This window comes from Temnothorax americanus, unplaced genomic scaffold (genome assembly GCF_048541705.1).
Source record: "Temnothorax americanus isolate GAGA-0224 unplaced genomic scaffold, ASM4854170v1 Scaffold8, whole genome shotgun sequence".
Classification (NCBI taxonomy): domain Eukaryota; kingdom Metazoa; phylum Arthropoda; class Insecta; order Hymenoptera; family Formicidae; genus Temnothorax; species Temnothorax americanus.
Window position 1 is genome coordinate 2780240 of NW_027509802.1, and position 24145 is coordinate 2804384.

Here is a 24145-nt window from a genome sequence, read left to right on the forward strand (position 1 = left end):
AACTTGACCTTATTGCCACCCCTCTTACCTTCCCCGGAAATAAAAAGTGGGTGGAAAACGGCTTGGAGGAAGCAAAGGAATGGGCTCAAGTTAAAGACACTTCCGAGAGAGAAAGAGATATCGCACACACACGAACGAATTTAGGCTGAAGAATCTCTGGATCTGCATATCGATCGCGCAATATTCTAATAGGCGACACGCGAGGGAATTAAGTTATGATATAATATATACATGATTTTGTGCTGCACTTACTAGATATATGAACGTCAAACCTTGTTACGAAATACACGTAGCAATCTGCATCTCATCACTAATATACCATATTTATAATACACACGATAATGTAATATATTTTGTATTACTACTTTATTAGCAATTATTTACGTATTAACAAAAAGTGTAGAAATGTAGAAGTAATTTGTTTAGGCGCGATATCTTTCAGCCTGTAACAAGATTTGTTGCATTTCTTCGCACATCATTTTCTAAAATTTCTTAATAATCCGAAAAAAAGCATTAATCGAATTCAAACTTTCATGCAATACACAAGCTTGTCATATGGTCTAAATAATGATAAGATTAGTAATAAAAGCAGAAGTAAAAAAAAAGACAAGAAAATATAATGAAACAAAAATGGAGCAAAAACGAGAAACCGAGAAGCACCGTTTAAATTATCGCTCGATCCCGGCAGGACCTTCGACCTATCACCGTGAATAACATGTCCTCTTGGGCTCTTTACTTCACGCGAAAGAGTGTTTTTTATTCTTGTCCTGGATATCGATGTATGGGAAACCGAAACGTTGTTACGGATATTACGATCTAAGCGAGTATCCGCACAAATTACGAAAGCTTCTTAGTTTATTATCTTCAGCTTAACTTATCCTAAAGATCAAAACTGCACTAAAACTGCCCCCTTTCTATTAATGTTACGTGAGATCCAATTCTCCAACATCTACTAATCCACTCTACTCAACGGAAATGTCATCGAAGGAATTCTCGAGAATCGTGTGCACAAGCATATTGTACACAGGTCATATTGCACACATATACAAGTTGCACACACGACCATATTACACGTAAACATATTGCATATACAATTATATTGCACACATAAAATAATAATACCATAATAACACTATGTACACATATTATTATCGACCACATTAATAAAATAATCATTTATTTATCATATTTTATATTTATTATACCACACATTTTATGTTATTAAATTTAATATTTATTATTATTTATTTATATATATATATATATATATATATATATATCATACTCTCATTACATTATTACATTAATGTGGTCGATAAAATGTGCACAGTGCTACGGTTTTACTATTTTATAGATATGTGTGCAATACGATCATGTGTGTATAACTTGTATGTGTGCAAACGACGCTGTTGGTAATCGTTTTGTAAGCAAACCGAGCTCTCCATAGGTAAGATATACATATAAATAATACAAATAGATGTATTTTCTGTTGCGACTATAATCCTTTAATTCTCGTCGAAATGTTATTATTGGAAAATAATACGCTTATCTCTATATCCGGCTTATCTCTATAGCATACCTAATAAAGAAACTCATGTGTAAATAAAATTAAATTTTTTATTCATTAGAATAAGTAATCAATTAGATAACTCAATTTTGTTATACTCAAATTCGTATATATAATTGATTAAATAACTAAATAAAATTCTTTGTGCTCAACGATTCCTCAATAATGCGAATATAACTGAAAATATTTATGTAATGACGTAATGTTACGTGTGTGTAAGCATTATTAAGTAAGATTATTTTATCTGATGAGAATAGGCGTGAATACAAAGGCACGCATTGCATCTGTTCGATGTTGTTGCAACAGTCTCTAAACAATAGAGATATTATTTATAATGTTAAATGTAGTGACATGCATTTGACAACACTTTAAATTGCTGGTAGTAACCAACCGAAAAGTAGATACGTAGTGCCTGTAATGTCGTACGTTCTCCTTTGAGTATAATACATACCGCAGAAAAAGAGATCTCTCTCTCTCTTTAGCGCAATGTCGTGGAAGTAATACTCGACTCTTTCTCGTGCAAAATTCGTTTTCTCCTTACCTGCCTTATCTACCTTCGTCCTTTATATCGAATACTCTTTACAATCTATATAATCGAAGACCTTTTTAACTTCCTCCCTTCCCTTTTGTATCGCTACTTACCTTCATACTCGCCTCTTGTAATAGCGCACCTTACCTCGAAGGTTCTTTGATACCTCTCACTCACCTAACAAAATAAAAGCATACCCTTGTTCCACGGTTGATGAAATCGACTTTCGCGATGAAATCACGATCACGACAGAGTCGACGCGAGTCCTTTTTGAGCGGAGATTCCGTAGGCAAATAAGATTACTGCGACAGGACTTCAGACAACTCTGAACTCCAGGCGAAGCGCGAAATGTGGAGTGACACGGCTGTCAGTAGTCAAATAATTGCATTATTCTTCACTTCGGTCGCGTCACACTCAATGCTGTTTTCTCCTTTCTTTTTGGAGAGAGTTAGTTATTTTATCTCAACGTCGGAAAATGGGTCCTAAAGTAATGAAGAAGAATGCAACAAATTTTTAAATAATTATTTTCCCAGATATAACATAAAATCACAGAATTATCTCTATCAGAATTCCGTATTAACTCCACAATTCATGCATGGCTGCGTGTAGTTACGTATTTGTAAGTTTCGTATCCTGATAATAAACTCAAACCACTTGAAAGTTTCTAATCCCTAAAGATATATCGACACGCACCCGAAGCTGTGCGGATATAGTCTCATTTCACGAAGGGGAAGACAACTGATGCTATTCCTGATTCGACATTCGATATCCTTATTGATCCTGGTCAATCCTTCATTCAGATACGCAATCCCGATACGCCGAGATATCTAGGATGCCTTATGGACAGACTGATCCTGACACACGATGCACGTTACACAAGGAAATCGCGCGAGCTGATCTGCACCCTCTGTATGGTCTTCATCCACATTGCGCTCTTTCAACACGGGATATGTCACTTTAAAAGTCGTCGAAAGGACACTCAATCTTTGCAAATCGTGATTCTACTACCAAACCGATACAACATATTTTACTGACAAAATTGAAACACATCATTATTCTAAATAGTGTCTAGAATATATTTGTGCCGCAAATATATATATAATACAATTAATCATAAGAATAATATTCTCCATGCGTTTTTAATTAATCTGCTTAAATTTTGAAAAAAAAATAAAAACTTTATACATAAAAATCTTTATATTATTAAAAATTATTCTTATACAATATTGTACATAATTACTTCAGTTTCACGGTAAAACTGCGAGCAGAAAAAAATTGCAAAACGTGTGTAGAAAATCAATAAATGGATACGAGAGTTTCATCGCTGTTGTTAAGTATATGTACATCTAGCACAAACGAAGTACCCCGTCACGAATACTACCGCGCGCAACACGCCGTCGCGCGTTTCGCAAATTCAGGAAACTCTTTCGCGTCTGAAGTTCGAGGTTACTGTTTTTGTCAGTGCAACCGCCATAGCCACCGGCCTACGAGAAGCTTTAGTTTCTGAAACCGCTCATTCTACGAGCCTGTTTCTTGCGTACAAACACAGTTGCGGCTGTGTTCCGCGGATATAAAAGCGAAAGAATTGGTTTTTACGAGTGGAACACTTCTGGAATACTTGAACAGAATAACCCCGAAGCCCCGCCATAATACTTATGCATCTGTCGCACGTTCATTACCCAACCTTCCTCTACGCATTGTGACTCTTAACGATTATATGACGTTAAAGAACTTTTATGAAGACAAATAAGTCGAGCGAGTATGCGAGTAAATAATGAAAGAAATGAATAAAATGTTTGCCTCTTACTTAGTGATATTACATATATAAGTATAGGATACCGGTGGTCTTGAGATATTAATATGCTAAGCTATAAAGTGAATTTCACTTAATTAAACGCACATTACAAAATTCAAAATACTGTCAAAGTCTTTAATTTCAACAAAAAATAAAATTCTACAAAGTATTGATTTTATCTCAATCTCATGATCTGTTTCTTGTCACGTGATAGCTGGGACTAAACGATTCTACTACCAATAGAATGAAATTGTGCTCATTTGTATCGATCCTGTGAACAACCATTCGGTGCAAGGACAAAGCGTATCTCGCTTTAATCGAACAAAGTACTGCCACGGTTTCCCTCCTACCAGCATCAGATCTTCGACGGAACTTCGACCAACTGCATAAAACGGACGACGGACTCCAAATGGAATGGATTGTCATGCAAGTGTATATATGAATAAAATTAGATTGTTACATAAGTAGATATGTGAATGCATATTGTATAATGAAATCAGAGGAGGTGACACACATTATTAATTCCAAATGCCTGATTAATTTATACTATTTTTGATATAACAGCACGTATGAAATATTTCGTTCAATTCTGATATCAAAAGTTTAAAGTTTTATTACCGTCAGTTCTTGTCGAACATATGGCTCGAGCATGGCAAGAAAGCTCTTTACAAGATCCGCTTGCACCTACGACACAGCTTTTTGTACAAAACATTATGCAGTTCACACTTTTAACGGGTAATTTAATATAACCCTTTCATGATGTGCTTTTTCGGCATCCGTTTTCTTAGATATCATCAAAACGATATTGTCGTTAAAAGCTTTGATTGTGCTTTTTACCCTCGCCCTTTCGAGAATCTCGATGCAAACGAGCAAAATTCCGTCCCAACGTTAGGTCGATTGCCAAAACATCATTCTCGGCAAAAAGTACAATTTCTTAAAGATACAGACGCGGTACTTGAATACGCCACCTTGAACGCCAACATTGCCGGCGGCTCCGAGGACGATAGTGACGTCGAGATAAACTGAGGAGATAAGCCGTTAATCCATTACCGGTTAATTGAAGTGAATGCAGAGGATTCCCACCCCACCGTTCCTTCTACGACTACATTTGCGGCGCAAGAAGTCTGGAGTTAATTTCTAAAACAATGAGTAAGTATTATTATTATCGCTGCGGGTAAACAGAGATGAGGACCTGAGAGGTGACAGAGTTTGAAGGGCTGCTGTAAACGTGGAAAAGAGAGGATAGGATCTCCAATTGCTGTCTGTCTCTCCTCCAATTAAAACTTATTAAACTCTCGCGGTCTCTCTGTAGCAATACCGGTTTTGCTGTTTCTTTTCCGGCCTGCATTTACCCTTTTTCTGCCTATGCAGCGAAATATTCCTCGTGACTCGCGAATTAACCTAACGCTGGGCCTACCAAGCTCGTTATAGTTTAACTTTAATTGCACGGCTGATAGGACAGTACGATAGTACGATCGTTTCGACTACTTTTGTTTACGGAAAAACAATATGCAATTAACGATAAAAGGGTCACATCGAGAGAAAACTAACTCCGGACGCCGGAGTATCGCCGAATCTTTATTTGAATGGCGATTAACGATTATCGAAAACGACTGAAAGTTGATTCTATTAGTAAATACGCTAAACGATTAACGGACGATCGATGTACGATCGATATAAGCTGCACGGCTGCGCAAGCACGCAATTGCAAAATTGCAATCGCGATCAGTCGCAATCTCGAGAAGTCAATTTTAAACTGAACATCCGAAATCCATTACGTTACAAATTTAATAAGATTATCTAACTCATGAAAAACACTTAAAAATTACATCTAAGCGATGTCACAATATAGAAGCATCAAGGATTATTTATTATTCTGTTAAAAAAAAAACTTAATCTTATTCCGTGGTAACTATTTTTTCCCCTTTCGCAAATATCTACGACAGAAGCATTCCCATGGTGACCATAAAATACTCTTTAGTGCTAGCTTATTGCTGTTTAGGTTGGGAGAACGATACCACGGCACGCCATGAAGAACGTTACCATCCTGCTTCAACTTTCCCCTTTATCACCGCCTTCTCAACCTTATCCCGTTCTTATGAAACAATATGTAACTTTGTACAACGCTAGAGCGGTTCTCACTTCTATATTTATGACCCACGGATTTATCCTAGTTCGCGAAGAAAGCGGGGAAGGCGAATCGAAAGGTAGAAATATATATTGGACCTATCTCTTTTTCTTCGATTTTTTTTACCGCTGGAATTTACCGCTCGTTCATAGAACAACAAAAGGATGTGATAGATCGTTTTGACGCATTGACCACAATCTAAAAAAATTAGTACTAAATGATTATCTAACACTTTATAAGAACAATTTGGTCTTGTTTCCATCAGAAATTTAACTTCATTATGCATATGCTGCACTATCACTCTCTGTTAATCAATTTCATCCATTTTACATATTTATATTAAGAACAATTAAATTTTAGTACGTTCGTACATAAATTATCAAAAAGTTTCCACTGTTAATTTTGAAAAGTAGTAAAAAGTTTGATTTATGGCCGTGTAATTAGCAAAAGGACAAATAACAGAAACAAGTTGAGCTGCTCTATTAATTCGAACGTCTCAAAGACAATCTTCTATCCGTGCAGCGCGTTGGAGTAATTGTTAGTAGTAACGATATATCTCAGCTTCAGGTATGTGAGAATAACAGCGTCTACGTGCATCTAGCCAGGGGGACGCTTAATTAAACGTTCGTGTTAATTGCTGGGACTCCGCGTCAACCCTCGACCCGCGCAATTCCAGCGCTATGCAGGAAGAACTTCCGGTTTCCATCGGTGCTAAATGGAGCGGCGCACGTACAGTCACACCTTGTCGCGTATATCACGGGTGCACCTTACATTATTTTCAGAAAATGCAAGTACCATGATTTAATGCTTAATTAAAGCGGCTTTTACTATCGTAAACTAGTAAGATATGACCTGTCATATTTTTTAAATCGCAATTTATATTGTATCGTTTGTTGGGGAACGAAACGAGAGATAAAACTGGATCTATCAAATCAGCAAATGGAATGAATACGTGAAAACAAAATTTTACGATATTGAGTATCAAGTACAGCCAAACAATTTTAGTGAACTACTTTCATAATTTTAAAATATCAGATATATGAGAACAATAATAATATTACTTTTTATAACAAAATATTAATATTACACCTAAAGCAAGAGAAGGGCAGTATAGCGTAATATGCGCGATGGGTAATAAATGCAGTGGTCAAATATTTGATTACCGGCTATAATCGCGTAATTCAGTTTCATCCGGTCCGCCATAAATTGTATTAAAGCGCAGGTTGAAATTTTTAAGCAAAAACATAAAACACGATTTTATCAGAACTAGCTTTCGTTCGGATACGGATCATAAAACATATGGATCTCAATATACTCGTATATGGTCTAGACTACGAGTCCCCAACCTACGGCCCGCGGATCGGAACCGGCCCTCATAAAGTTCTATCCGACCCGTCAAGAAATTTCAACGCTATAATATAAAAGAATTTTAAACTAAAGATATTTTATTTTTAAATGATTTTCAAAAATAAAACATATCCAGCCTCCCTGTCACCACAAAAATTTTAGTATGACTCTTTTGACAAAAAAAGTTGGGAACCACTAATCTAGTGCTTGGAATGCACATTTCGCCAATTTTCCCCCGCTGCCGCTCAAGACTCGACGGTCAAGGCACTGATCACGTGATATCAACGCTATTTCAAAAGCAGCCTGAAACTGAGCGATATGCAAGAACAAATAGAAGCGCACCGCAGGAGTTTATTATTCACGTATTGAATGAATCATTTAGAAATGTGACTATCTTAAGGTAAGGATTTATTTTTATTTTAATCAAAATCCTGTAAAGAGATAATATAGATATTACATAAAAATTTTCCGATAACATAAATATTATATAGTGATGTGAGATGTGTGCAACAAATTACCTCGCATGAACTGTCCATTAACGTGTATGTTTTGCAGTGTAAGATTGATAAATTGCAGTGTAATGTATTTGATTTTACTGAAGACAATTTCAAATATATATACATATATATATATATATATATATATATATATACATATATATATATATATATATGTATTCGTATTTAAAATTCATATAAAAATTGATAAAAAGAATTAAACTTTATACCATCTTAATCGCACGTGCATTATCCTATCACCTACCTACTATATGATTCTTCCGTCTGATTTGAGATTTCTATTCGCAGCAATGCGAAATCGACATTTCAATGGAACGTATATACGCCATCATCTGAACGTGCGTTTGAAGATTAGCAGTATTCCGCGATTAAACAATCGGTCATGTTCTCACGTGTATATTCATAGACGCGTGCATCTATCTAGATGTAGATGCATACATGTAACTAGATGAGAGAGGCAAAGTCCATGGCCAAATAGTGCGAGCGTTCGGCGAAACGACAATAAATTAAGCTCAGCCAGAACTTGAAATTGAATCAAACGCGGTAATCTCTATAATGCAATTGATTTCAGCATGCAAACATCCCAGCCCAGCCCAGGTATAGGACGGCATCGGGGAATGGTCATCAAGGATAAGAGAGCGAAGGGATGGAGGGAATAGAAATATGCATCGCTATCGGTCAATATATACGTATATAGCCTATAATGATTATACTGATAACGTAGATTCCAGAGTCTGTATGTGTTCGGATTATGTTTCATCATCATCTATCCCGCTATCCTTTATAAATAGCTCATTTATAGATAGTTGTTATTGCATACTGATAGCGACAGTGATTAATTCGTCATTAGATCTCGCAGAACATGATACTAATAATAATGAATTTCAATTCTTGTCGCACAGGCTTGTGAAATAACGTCGCTCCTCAAAATTAATAAAATTTTTATTGAACTTTTTAATTATTATATTTTGAAGAAATGTCCGCTATTCCCTACCTCCAATACATGTGTGTTCTCTACATTTAATCGAGAACATACAAGCCTTGGAGTTAACGATAATTAATGGCTCGGCCACAGAATAATTTCCAGGTAACAGATTAGCGAAATTTTTGTGACGGACGCATACGAGCTGCATGCAGGCATTTTCTAGGTAGATGCCGACGACGTTCTAACACAATGTGGTTAACAAGTATGTGATTAACGAGCTAGCTCGTTAAATGACTCGCTGTTTGTACTATATACCACTGTCGCGGTACTAAATCGGCCGTACCGTTTAAATATCGGCCATAGTGAATTCGGGGAAACGTGCGCGATTTGCCAGGATCTGCTAGATTTACTAAGCAATGGCCTGGATAATCCGTCGCGTTTATTGCTGTATCTACCATCCTGCTCGATGTACAGGTACGTGGTATCTACGTCACATTGTAAGACTATATACAGTATTATGTCTGTTTCTAGTACAAAATAAGGGAGTTTATTATTTTATTAGATATTTTAATATAAAATGGTATTTTATTATATAAAAATATATAAATATGCGAAGTAATGAAGCTGAGGATTAGCAAGAGTTTATTTTGAGGCATCTTTTCGTTATACGACTAAAACCAATTAGTCAAAACATAAACCTAAACGATGAAAAATGATAGATCTAAAATAAGACACAACATAATGGCAAAAAAGCGATAAATAATTTGATTTGACAGTCAATGTGTTTTTTACAAATAAATTTAGTCAGTAAAGTTTGTTTCCAACAAATTGTAGCAACAAATTCTATCTCGAGTATGCAACGAGAATTTCGTCACGATAGCAACATTCTGCAGAACGTACGATGCAGAACATCGCACTATATATACGCATGACTATATATCTTTTACAATCCGTTCTCAATCATGTAGGTCAATTGGTTTCTGGTTCGTGCACGTTCAAACTAAACTGTCGTATCGAGACACGTCGTATAATCGCCGGAACGCGACAAGGACAATTAACCTTCCGCAGCAACGCGAACGCCACGCCGATTTTCCACCATCATCATTTACACAGCCCTTCCGGATCCTATCTCGAGCGAAGCGCAGCTGCGGCCACTCGACTAGAGAGTATTCATTCGTGGACACGGCGGTAAGGCATCGCAATACGAGATACCTCTCTTTACTTTTCGTCAGAACCTCTCGTCAACTGCAAAGCACGACGCGACAGCATACCGGCAATTAGAGTTTAATTACGAGCATCTACGAGAATGTAAAAGCGCGTCGGTAAACGCGGAGATGCTGGCGTTGAAGAGAAAAATCGAATGACGAGAGCACGGAGAAAAGTACAAAATTTCTGTTCTGTAAACAGCGATTTTGAAATATCCGAATACAAAACATACAACAAATGCTAATGTATCAAAAGCAGCAAAATCGTTAAATATATCATAAAATATCAAATGAAGAAGGTATCCAATATTGTATACCTATTTATTCTGTTGGCGGTTCCCCAACTATATCTTAACTCGTAGTTTATCTTATGTGTTCCCCTTTGTATGTATGAGATTTGTATAGAACGATTTTGTGTTCATTATTTGGTTACAATATTCCAAATAAATTCAAATATAACGCAATATTCAACATAATGCAGTGCACATAAGGGAAATATATATCTTTTATTAGAAAATAATCACTTTATGAGGAAGAGATTAATAATTTCTGCGCACCGTAATCTCGTTACCCACGGCGCGGCGTGATACGCTCGTCTCTACTATCTCGTCGCTAAAAGGCGCAGAGATAAACTAGAGACGGGAAGAGAGCGAAGAGAAATTCCAGGCCCGTAGGTACCAAAACACATTTGAATATGTCCAACGTGTGTTGGTGTTGTCAAAGTGGGAATCAACGACTGATGCGTCTGCATAATCAGAGGATGCAGCGACACGAAGTTATAAATGCATTTGGTTTTAATACCGAGGATTATTCCGTTGTTTTATGTTTTATGTCTCTCTCTCTCTCTCTCTCTCTCTCTCTCTCTCTCTCTCTCTCTCTCTTTCTCTTATTTCTAGTTATTCTTTCGTCGTATCCATATCTGAGCACTGCAATGCGCTCACTCGGTCACACTCAACGAAAAAACAAGCTGCGTTTTCCAGCTGCTACATTTTCAAGACAAATATATTTAATTGCTAATCACTTGTTATACGACACGAAATAATTCAACAAGTGTAATTCACTCGGAAATTTAAACCGACGTGCATAGAGAGAAAACCAATACACAAATATCTGATTACTTGTCGCACGTTGCGTTAATAACATTTCGCAACAAATTCGGTGAAAACGTATTAGCGCACAATCGATGAAAATAAATGAGGACCGAGAAACTCAAATTTGCAACAAAGTCAAGTACTGTGCTACAAAGAAAAATAACATTAACGAGAAAGAGAGAAACAAATGCTATTTAAATATGTAATCTTAATTTAGATTCGTTGATAAAGCAACATAAATACGAAGTACCAAAAATGGCAGTAATATAAAGCCGTATATACCTTTAAAGCCATGCAAAACTATTACACACGAAAAGCGCGCAATCTCGCGTGTGCGAATTGCATCAAACGCTGCACTAACGCTTTACGACGAGCCGATATACATGCTGGAGTTTCTCGGAGAATTCCTAGAGCGTCGTGCCCTAAGCTCAGCCGCGTGTTTTGTTACTTACCGAAGATTACCGGCTTACAAGAAACCCAACGGCGGTAGAAGCGATCCGCCACCCTACAACCCTCGAGTATCCCCCGTCCTCGTTCTCCACCCACAAACGCTATTCCGCCCTCTCTACGGCCTTATCACACCCGGTTTCGCCGACGTTCTCGTGGAACAGGGAATTGCAGAGAGGGGGGCTATGCTAGGCAAGGTGGCGGGAGAGAGAGATAGAATAACGCCCCTAAGTGTACTTACTGCAAAGACCCGAAATTGGAGAACGATGTAAATCACTTACGAGATACACTGGCGCGAGCGCGCTCGAAGAAAAGCAAGACGCGCCGCCATTTATCGTCAGTGCGATAATTCGCGCGGCTTCGTGCCGGAGTTTCCTGTCTTGCGGGGCTGTGTGTATCGGCACTATAACAGTCTAGAAGAGGAGGAAAAAGGAATTTGGATAGCAAGGCGAGCGAATGTCGAGCATCGAAATTAAAAACATTATAGCGAAATGTATATGTGTTACGTCACAGCAGACTTACTAATTTATCAAACTTGACAGCACATTCTCGGAAATTACGCGACGCTCGGTTTCACTAAATTATTAAACGTGCTCGATTTACTAAATACAGTAGATATTACGAACGTTATAGAAGTGTGGTACTTTTCAGTTAATTTTTTTTTTTTCTATCTCTCCGTATCTTTGTGTCCGCATCTAGCATGTTTTAATATTATTAAATTATCATCGCATGAAAAGCGAATCCGTATAACAAAGAATTATATCCTTAATAGGCAGCATTGAATATACTGTTTATATGACAGTTAACAATTCTTTATTGTTTTCATAGTGACCCTCTTCTGATTTAAAAATTGGAAACAATGGAATGGACGAATCAACCGTGGGATAGTCGGTGAAAGAGCTATCGATCCCAAAAAGCTCCCTCGAGTCGATTTGAAGCAATGAACGGTCGTACGTGGTAAAAAGCGACAGGTATTAAATCATCGTTGTTACTCTCTTTTTTCAATTATACCGGCTCTTCGATAAATCTAAGTGCTATGTCGATGCGTCGCATCCTGTCCGATCGGATGCGCGAGAGACCACCGGGCTATCACGATTTGATTTACCTAATGGAAAATGTTGCCAAAACGGATTACGTGTGTGTAACTCGAAAATATTGGATATATTAAAATATTTCTCTATTTGCTATATATTATTTTCCTTTATACATACATCGTGAATTTCTATGTAAATTTTTTCTGATCTTTGATATTTAATAATGCTTCGTAAATTTTGAGAACGTGTTTTATTAGTATTCTTTTATTTTTGTTTCCTTTGATATTACTTTTTTTGCACACAGTATTTTCAATTATTTTATTGTAACTTTTATTTGTTCTTATATTGATTGTGTTATATTTTATATACTATAGGATATATATTATTTGTATTACTAACATGTATGCAAATTAGATTCCAAAACAAGCTTTTTCTATTTTTAATATAAAATAAAAATTGCACAATATATATATATGCATGCTTATTTTAGATTTAATACAGTTAATTAAAATTATTCCGAAAAGATATTCAATTATCACAACTATATAATTGATCATTAGATACCTTTCCGGAATAATTTTAGTTAACTACATCAAATCTGTCGAGTGCCAAGTTTATATATTATCTTTATTTAATTCATATGCTCGTATATTTAAACTTAATTCAAAACAGGATCTTCGAAGGGCGGGGTTAATAAATACCCACAAGAACATGTAAAAATTTAATTGTAAAAAAATGTGCGTGATAGATCCTAAATAAAAATATTTCTCCTGAACCAAATAACGCCTAGTGGATGATACTCTTCCGAAAGCATAAAATACCATAGAAATTCCCGCCAAATAGCGTCGATCGCAAGCACTTGCAAAATTTGAAAAACAAATTTAAATATAGTTGTCCAATGGATTTATTGTGAAAACAACGGATAGCAAGATACTCCGAGTACGTACGCACGAGATCAAATTGGTAATTCGTATAGTTAGGCTCCAAACTATGTTCCCAACTTGTTCAGCAACCCTAGTTGCATCTATATATAGCTCCGTAAACAGGTCAGCGTGTAGAATGACAACTTAACTATAATCGTATCACACATACTGTAACTTATTGTTAGTCATGGAACAACACCTGAGTTAAAACAGAGCTTTATCGAAATGTCCCGATATTGCGTAATTACTTATTACTCTGGTAATCTGCTTATTCACATTATCTTAAAATAATATGTGAAATATTTAAAACGCATTACCCTACACAGGATTCTATTTATTCCTCAATTTTGTTCAAATTTCTCATAAAAATTATAATTAAGTACAATTTTTTAAAAGCCCGAAGGATCTCTTCGGTTCACCTTTCTCGATATGCTAGATGAACTCAGAAAGTCCGTGCGATAGTAGGAAGAAAGAACTTAATCCAAATTGAAGAATAATATCGTTGGTTAATCTTCAGTAAGAAAAAAAAAGAGCGTGGAAGGTGGAAAGTCTCTGAGAATACGGCAGTAAGATAAAGTGAGTTCGCATTTAAATATTTCGAATGGAGACTTATTCGACGCGAAAGAAGAATGGAAGTGGCCGAAATGACGCAAGGATTTTCTCGTGTTTTCTTTTATAACGTTTTCTAGCTCTCATTCATTCATTTGTCCATTCACGTGATATACGAGGTCACGTTAAACAATTAAATAGTATCATAAAAAATATATAAAATATTATTAATAAACGATCACGAGACACATTTCACACATGGCTTTCCATGAATTATTCGATTCGTCAATTCGTTTGTTAGCTGCATAATTAAAGTGTGTGTTTCTCCTTTCTATCTCATATAAAAGAAATAATATTTCAAAGCATTTTAGATACTACTCGCAGAAAAGAAAAAGTTTCTTTTTCTGTGATTATTTTACAGAGCGTTCGTAATATCGTCTCTAAATCGTTCTTCAGAATTTAATATCGCATTATAGTTACTGTCACTGTACATATCATATACTAGAACCATAGACATATGCATAAGTACTAGTTGCACGATTATATATTGAGTCATTCAATTCAAGTTCGACCTATGAACGTACAGTGTATAATAATATTCAACTGTGGTACAAGTTAGTTCGAATATAGACGGACAAAGCTAATTTCTACTCGATAAAGCACAAATCTGATTAAATTCATGCAACGCGGTATTGCCTTGTCGTCGAGACACTTGTAAAATTACATTCACGGCATTGAAGCCCGTGATCGACCTTCAAGAAAGCGCTGGTTAACCCTTCAAGGCCTGATTTCGCGTCGATTAATTTCGGTCGTAGTATAATTAATTCTTTATCTCTTCACTGCTCCAGTTTCAGAGAGGAACAAAGAGTCAGTTAAGCTGAAGCTATAAAGTTAATTAAGAAAGTTAACCGCCTTAAAGCAATTAGCTGTAAAACAGTGTGTTACTCGCGCAAGAAAGTGGAATACATTTAACGTATTTCATGATACGTTTCTTGTAATATTATATTCCTTCTCTCTACTAATATAATATATAAATATCTTAAACAAAAAACTAATATATTAACTCTTTATTATGCATTCGAATTCAGTAGAAACACAGTAATATGCTGAAACGTATGGTATATAACTTACAGTTAGTCGCAAATAGTAGTAGTCATATATTAGTTTCTATAACGATAGAATAATCCATATATTAGCTCCATTGATTTACGAGATAACGTTGCCAACAGTTTTTCTTCCGATTAACGATTTATCCACCGTGCCGAGAAAGTCAGTACTCTCTATTATTAAAGATATAGTGCAAAAGTAAGAAAACAACAAACTATGAGATGACAAAAAAAATATATACTGAGCAAAACTATTAAAGCAATTAAAAAGCAATTCAGATATTAATTGAGTGTTAATAATATTATTTGTTATAGACCTATAGAATTGGAATTTTGCAAACAAGATCGATGTCAACATACATGCATGCTTGATTAAACATGCACTTATCAAAAATAAATAGCTAACAAAAATTTAATCTTCATTTACATGAAGTGTCGATGTGATAAACAATCCTTTGTTACGCAGATATCAAGTATGTATAGAGGTTTTTACGTTAATCGTGTAAATAAGCGTTATTGCGTTACGACAAATAATTTCCTTCTGCTGTAATTGTATGTCCATCATAATATATCAGAGATGTTTTATAAAGCCAAAATTTCGTTTACAATATTTTTTATTTAAATTTAAGTATTTTTACATTTGATATATAAATATGATTTCATTGAAAAAAAATGATAAGTTATAAAATTAATAAAAAAATATTTCATGTTTAAGATTTAAAAAAATACTTTTCACAATAATTGATTGGAGATAATAACATATGAAGTGTAGTGGATTTCATTCCCTGACGCCTTATAGGCTTTATTCTCGTCTTTGATATAGAAACACGCTTGAAGGACTTCATTCGAGTTCGATTTAACTTTGTCGCGCACTAGCGTACCGTCGGAAGTTAAATTACCAGTAGAATCGACGCCAAACGGAGTTGTATCATGCTTTAACGAGAAATACTCATTCGAGAAACAGAAGTACAAAGATTATATATTACAAACAGTCAAATTAACATATCGTGCAAATATCTTTAGAGGCACTTCGAAACAAAAATCAAAAAACCGTGAGAATAATGTCATCCTTTCTCAAAATAAAAAAGTTCGCAGATGACGATTATTTCTTTTGCAGAGTAACATACATCAGTTAAATTTTTGTAAACATTTTCCGAAAGCCACGAAAACAATTCATCTCTCATTGAGATTATTGCAAATTAATAAAAAAGACAAGGGCTTTCCTGCATATTAGAAAAAAGTCAGCTCTTCTTGATTTCCATTCTTTTTTTGTTTGATTCGTGCTCACCGAATCAACCCATCGACATCATTAGCCGATGTCATCCGAGATATCCGGTATCGATTTCGAATCACACTAGCAAGCGGATGGAGAAATTTAATTGGGGGCTACGTAATTCCCAACTCAATTCGAGCGCTTGCCTGTCACGAAAAAAATACCTGATACCGGCGTCGAGCTCGCGAGGAGTCAGAGCCAGTAAAATCGCTCGAGGGAAAAATTTTGCCGTTAAAGCGGCAGCCTTCAAGATCGCTCGCGTCGATCGTTGCGTTGATTACAAACACACTTTTTAATTACTTCTTGGAACGTTAACACCTCGCGAAACTTCAAGCTCGATCTAATCCGATCATCTCCTAACATTTTATTGCGCGAGATAAACCATCTCCGAGATAAACTGATAAACCATCGCGATGATGCGTATCATATATCTAATCTTTTCTGCGAAACAAACGGCAACGTGTAATATATGCATTGCCGAATGGAAATATCATTGTTTGTATACGTATGATTTGCAACAATGCGCATCTATATCAATAGAACAATAATATATAGATATTGAATGTATTATGCGTTGCATAACAAGATATTTGTTCCGAAATTACTATTCATATTTACTATTCATCAATATTAAAAACACATAAATATAAACCATCGAAACATATCTTTTTGCTCGTCTTTTTGTATACACAAGCAACTTTACAATAGATTATTCGTCTAAGTAATATACGCGAATGAAAGACCATGTTACTTTCATTGTCCGCTTTCTGTCAGATACGCGTTCGTCGTTCATCAAATTATTTGCCTATATATTCCTCATACGACCCTTTGTAAGAAAATCAGTTTTCCATGTGCTGTTGTAATACGCCATTAAACGATTCAATATTAACGACCGTACTTTAAATAAATTAGTATTCAAGATTCCCGCTACTCTTCCCCGAGGTCGAACGCAAAGTGAGTGCGGAAAGAGAAGATCATTAAATATTACGGACAAAGTACCCCGTTTACTTTTGCGTGGAGGTTCCAAGTGCGGAGAGTTGAAAGGAGGAAAGAGAGGAATGGATGGGTAGAGGTGAAATTGTAGGAATCGTAGGAATTGCAGGGCTCGAAATCGTCAAACGGAACGCTAAGGAAGCTCTTATCGAATTTTTCCGCGGCAAATCCCTTCGAACTATTTAAATCGCACTGCCAAGTATAGCACATACCCACGTAATTCGCCAGAACTATGCGGAAAGTATTCCGAGCGGAAACGAGGGAGCGAACTATTTTGCGTTCTATACGCAGCCGGGGAGATCCGCCGACCGAAGAAAAGCCACAGTAACTCTCCGCGGCAACCTCGAACGAATTGAGACGAAATTGCTACGGCGGGAACGACGGCTTTATTCGAAATAGGATATTCCTGGAGTTTCCCGGTCGGATATACGAAAGAGCACTTGATCACGCAATTAATTATTTAGTCGAGAGAATATCATCTTCCTACATGCAAGTACATCATGCTTTCCATTGTAAGTAAGTCATATACGTGAACTTCATAAACGAATTCGTCAGTTTTTGACATCTGCAATGTATATAAGTAAAATGTTTGCCCGCATTGTTTGACATTATAAATGATAGTAAATGTTACACGTTAATTAACTATTATCTATAATTATCGTTATTATCTGTGATAAATTTGCTATTTAAATTAAACTCATGTATCAAATATTCAAGTTAGATGATATCTATATAACTTTCGCACGTATTTAGAGCATGCGTTAAATTTGCAAAGCAAATAAAAATATACGTGATTGTTCGTACTGAAACTTTGTGGCATGTATATAAACTTTGGTGAAAACCGATTCGCATTTATTCGCTTTAACTACTAAATATTTTATCAAAGTTATTGTTGTTTTAATTAAATAAATTGCGTGTAAAATCATAACTATGAACAATTTTTACGTTACATATATTTTCGTATTATATTCGTTTCTATATAACTCGTTTCCTCTTTTGGCGAAGATACACAAACATTTTTACAGTATTATCGTATACATTTTTACATCAGTATATCGTATTCATAGTACGATCTATTATCTACCAGCTAAACCTGCTAAACATATAAATACAACTTAAAATTGATCACAATTTATTCAGTTCGCTTAAACTTCAGTATCCCCGACAAAAACCGTTATCGAAGCTTCGAAGATTTCTTTACGACTCTTTTATTACCTTAGAAATTGCACGTCTTTAAAACTCTGGAACTTTCTCACGGTAATTAAATCGCGACTCGAATCTCGGCTCGTTCGAATTATCCGACCGAAGTAATAATTTCCAAGTATCTATAGATAATCGATGACACGTCGAGCGTGTACGCGGCTCTGCTCTTATACGTTACTCGAGAATTTTTCAAGCTCGAACGGGATCAAAATAAAAACGTCAGCCAGCGTTTTCACCACGTACCTCACTTAATCGCGCAAATTTTTTTACACGTCTATTCAGTCCCATTCAAACAGTGACAAGTAACAATATTGCACGACATCCACAGCCGGCCATGCATGACTGTTTCAAAAAGTAGCAATCTGCGTTATGTAACTGGCACACGATAACAAAAAGGCAACTGACGACGCAGACACTCGCGACATACGCCGGAAACAAAAATAATGAATAACACCGAAACATAAACGAGCAATCAGGAAACGAGGATAAAAGTAATAGACATATCCGCGTGGGATCATTGACGAGTATGCTCGTTATCGCTTCCATCGGACTTTTATTGGCTGTCCCAGTTATAGTAGCGTATACGGCTCACTCCTATTGCCACGCAATTCTCTCAAATATGCCTGCCACCTGCCTGCCAATAACTACGATCGTAGATATATGATTTGCATTCGAGCAAATATGTCACGTCAGTCTCAATCGAAAAGTCTGAAAATAACGAAAACTCCGCGATTGCTTCGGCGGATACGTATACCGATCGATCGTGTTGTATCAAAGGGAGAATTCGTTTGTTTTCCCCTCCCACTCCTCGGATAAATAAATACGATATTTGTCATCCGTAACCGATGTTACATATCAAAATCACGCGTATACAAATATATGATCCGAATACAAAGCCGATGACTCCATGAGATATCGCGCATTCAATTGGTCATTTTCATCAATTCACACGCATTGGTATTTTTAATTAAATATTAATATTATCATTGCACAGAAGTACAATACGGATGCTATTTATTTTAGACACACGCACGTGCATTAAATATCAAAATAACTAAACAGTTCGTTCATTGTAATATCGAAGTAAATACAGTTATTATAATATTACACTAACATTCAATTTTTCATAAAATATTGTCGTATAAATATATGTAACGTGCAAAAAATCAATTTTGCAAAAAAAAAACCTCTAGTGCTCGATAGTTAAAAGGAGAATAGAGTAGTTGCAATGCAACTGTGAATCTGAAGCTAACCACGCTATTTCGTCTATACGATGTAACTTACGACAGTATCGCTTTCGTGCTCATAGCCGAGATCTAGATGTGTTATCATTTGGCACGCGGTGCTCCGTTTGCATCCCCGATAGGGATCGACCGTGCGAAAGCAAATGTCCCGGAGATATATATGTATATCCGTCGGCGGACACGGTGGGCAGGATCAATGTCCCAGTGTGCCATTTCGATCATGGCGCATTAAAAGGACGAAAGAGAGTTATCGAAATCATCGGGTATGAAAGGCAGACTAACGAAACTGAAAAGCGGAAAGAAATTCCCAACTTTCCGTGAAGCGATCCTTCGTATCGCATCCGAGTCACGCGCCATCGACAAAATCTCCGCGGTTTTTCGTGAACTCTCGCGCGTCGCACAATAAGACTTAAACTTTGTACACAATATCAGCACTATATTATAGTCGAATTTCAAGCCGTGATACGGGAAGTATTGCTTTGTCCCCATATATGATTATCGTTTAGACGGTTTATTGCTAAATCGTGTTCGTATAAAACGCGTTTTCCCGAAGTTTATAGTTATAAACAAAATACACCGACACGGATATTAAATCGTTCGCGATCCGATAATCTCGCAAAACGACGTGAACTATGACTGCACGTGCTAGAATTTTAGAGTTGATTTCGGTGTAAGAATACTGCAGGTTTATTATACAACGAATGAGTATTTTAATTTCAAAATTACCGGAGAAGCAGACGTAACATGTACATACGCAAAATGTACGGTAAACATGTGACGAAATAATAAGGACAAAGGTTATATTGCGGAAACTATTTGAACTTTTGAAATCCTCTTTGCAGCAGTCATGTCGACTATGCAAAGTCCGATATGAGAGATGTTTTCAAAGTTAATGAACATATTTCAACGACGACATATGCTAAGCGTATGACGTTAGAATCAAAAACCATTTCTAGCTTTGTTAACTTTTTGAACGCAGCAGATAAACTGGAAATTGTAGTTACTTTGTGTATGATTGGACAACAGTCCTACCAGGCTATTATGTGCTTACATGCGGAACGAAATATTCGTTTCATGTTTGCGAAATATTTGATATTGGATAGCGCCGCATCACGGAAAAACTCTACTATTCTGACATAATTTATAACATGACGTGACGTGACAAAACGGAGTAAATAGATAACCAATATTGAGCGAGTTAACTGATACGCTCGATATCACCGATATTCCAACAATTCCGACGTACGCGCGCGCAAAAAGAAAGCGCATTGAATATCAAAAAAGCAGCGAAGGAACACTCTGCAGCTTTTTTGTTCCAACGCGTATATAAAAAAGATCTGTATATAAAAAAAGAGATCGAAGAACACACATACTATACCGGGTATAGATAGACGGTTTCTTCTTATATTAAAGCCGTCTGATTGTGAAAAATTCAAGATCCAATTCACCTTTGAAATCTCCGGTGAACTATTGGAAGTACGAGTTCTCCATGACAGCGCAGCAATTCCAAGTGTATGCTGACCATTGTTTCTCAGTGGAGATCATAATGCGAAAACATAATTCCCGAGCTACTCCAAACTACTACAAGCACTCACCGTCTCTTTACGAAGCGAAGATTAAAGAGCTGTTTCAATTTTCATTTAGTATAAGTCAGCTTTGTCATGAGTTTCGAAATGTTTCATATATAGCGTCGACTGTAAATCGATTCTCGGCCGTTTGTTTTCCCGAACAAGAATTAAAGGATTAATATTGTAATTAGGGAAACAAATTTCACTAATTCGTTACACCGCCTCCTAGTTGCATCAGTTTCAATTCATAAAATTAATATACTTAATAAACTTATATAATGCGTAAATATAAGCTTCTTTAGACAATTCTGAAAGAAGAAACAGATATTGAGACAAATTGCCGCTTAGCCGACAAACTGAGATTTTGTTTTCGTTTTTAAAGACAGCCTAAATTTGGATCTTCCAAAAATATATTTCTCTCTTCCACTTTAAATTTAGTTGCGTCTTGCAAAATGAAAAAGAAAGTACACAATTAACCGGAACATTGACATATGGATTTATCAGAAACTTATTGGCCTTACCTGATTTTCAAGACATAATCATTATAAATTTACATACCTAAACCACTTGTCTTTTAATTGACTTTTCTTATTACATGTTGTTGTAAATTAATATCACGGAATATCTCTTTAACTTGCTCTATACAATTTGTTAACGTTAATTAAAGTCTAAATTTAACTCACCGCCGAAAGCTCGCGTATCGCTTTTGCCCTCAGGAAAGTACTTCGATTACATCGATGTCTTATACGAGCGTCCTTTACGGGACACGTAAGCTTATAGCTAACGCGAAACAGCGATATTACGATACCCGGCGCTATCTTCCAAGCATAAAGTAGTGCTTAACAACTGCGTTATTACGTGCTTTACGTTGTCATTTCGTGCCGATCGTGTTCATGGTAAACGCTGCTGGAAAACTCGCACGCGTATACGTACATATGTGCGCGCACAAACTATACTTATATATACGTACACGTTTACAAAACAGCTTAAACGATTTTCCAGTCCGAAGTCCATCGTTAAATGAAAAGTCCGATATGCACCGTCCGCCATTTCAAAGTTTTGCGTCGCAGTTCGCCGTTCGGTATCGGTTCATTCGAAGCGTAACGCTCTCTTACGCGCTCTCGAAGTTCCAGATTGTTAAAAAAAAATTCTTTCCGCAGTTACGAAAAAAACTGCTATTCATTTAATTTCTATGCGTGTCGTGTTGTTCGGTCACCATTGATCTTTCATCGTATAATATTGTTACGCGCTCGTATCGTACGCTGTAAAATTTGTGACCGCTGCATGCAATTCCACGTTATCCCCCCCCCCCGCATTAGGATCAGATAAATAAATCAAATATTTAACGACAAATCTCTCCGCACGGGGATTTTTTACTATTATATTTTATTTTTCTTTTAGGAACTTTTTTTTATAAAAAAGTAAACGCATTAAGGTATTAATTAAATTGTTGTTATTTGCAGAAACGTCACAATTATGGAAAATATTAGTAGAGACACTACCAGGCAAAGTAAGTTATAATTGCTTAATTACTCGTTATTTTTTCTATTTATTGAAGGCCTACTCTTATCTTACGTATATATACATTATAAGCATGAAAAAAAAGAGCTGCAAAACGATGTTGCGACTGAATTATCAGACAATATCGAAGAGCAACAGAAAAAAGAAGAGCCACTAAAAAAATTTTTCAAATATTATTTTAACAAATTTAGATACTATCATTATTATTGTTCTGAAAAAATTAATTCCTTCATCGCAGTGACATGCATGTGGATTTTTAAAATTCAGTTCTACTTAATGGGTTTCAGAATTAATGGACTTCCCTCGATTTATGCGAAATTGAGGAGGAAAATTATTTAAACGACAATTAGTACCACTATATTATTTCATAATTCCGCGATTATACTTTATATGTGTGCAAATCCAATTAAATATAAAGATAGAACGCAAAAAAATTCAACAAAATATAATTTTGAAAAAAAAGAACCAATGAAACCATCGCATTATCCTAATCGAAGCATTGAATGAATAAAGAATTACCTTGATTCCGATTTTTCTTATCTTATTTGAATGACCCGACTTATTCAAAACCTCCACGCTTCAAATATATTCGACTGTAGCTGCTGCTGCGGAACTTCAAATATTCACGAACCGATTGTAAAAGATGCAGTCCAATCTCCGCGAGGTGCTATACACGTAATGGAAACTCCTTTGAAAAATTTCTCAGTCTGTTGTTATCCGATAAAAGTTGCCTTGCACGGTCACTCAATCGAACATTTTAAATGTTACCTACGAATCTCACGTAGCGCGCCATTGCTTTTTTCTAGCCCTACTTTGTCTCGAAGGAACATGAATACTCTAACAAGCAAACTTTTCTTTTCCGTTCAAGCCACACGCGAGTAAATTTTTTAATTCATTTCCGCATTTCACCGCACGTGTGCTGACATTACAAAACTTTTCCTAATGCTCTTTGTGCTATCATTTACGCAATATTCAGAAAGGGAGAGAGAGAGAGAGAGGGGGGGCAAACAACCTTTCAGAATTAAAATAAGTGAAGTATACGGCAGAAAAAAAAAGTATCTATATTTCTGTACGTTTGCTTTTGTAATCATATATACTTGTAGATAAGTGCGTTTGCATTTGTATTACAAAAAAGCGAAGTCTTTGTAAATCTCACAGGGGCTTAAGTAAAGTCTTCTA

The 24145-nt window shown here is 36.0% G+C and overlaps 1 protein-coding gene and 1 long non-coding RNA gene across 3 annotated transcripts in view; one reads left to right on the plus strand and one right to left on the minus strand.

Annotated features, from left to right (window-relative positions):
• LOC143907171 (TWiK family of potassium channels protein 7) overlaps positions 1 to 24145 on the minus strand; it is a 262816-nt gene that overhangs the window by 229174 nt on the left and 9497 nt on the right. The window lies entirely within an intron of this gene.
• LOC143907184 (uncharacterized) lies at positions 22479 to 23496 on the plus strand. Its single transcript, XR_013259762.1, has 2 exons — positions 22479 to 22955; positions 23254 to 23496. It is a non-coding gene; the product is annotated as an uncharacterized LOC143907184 (long non-coding RNA).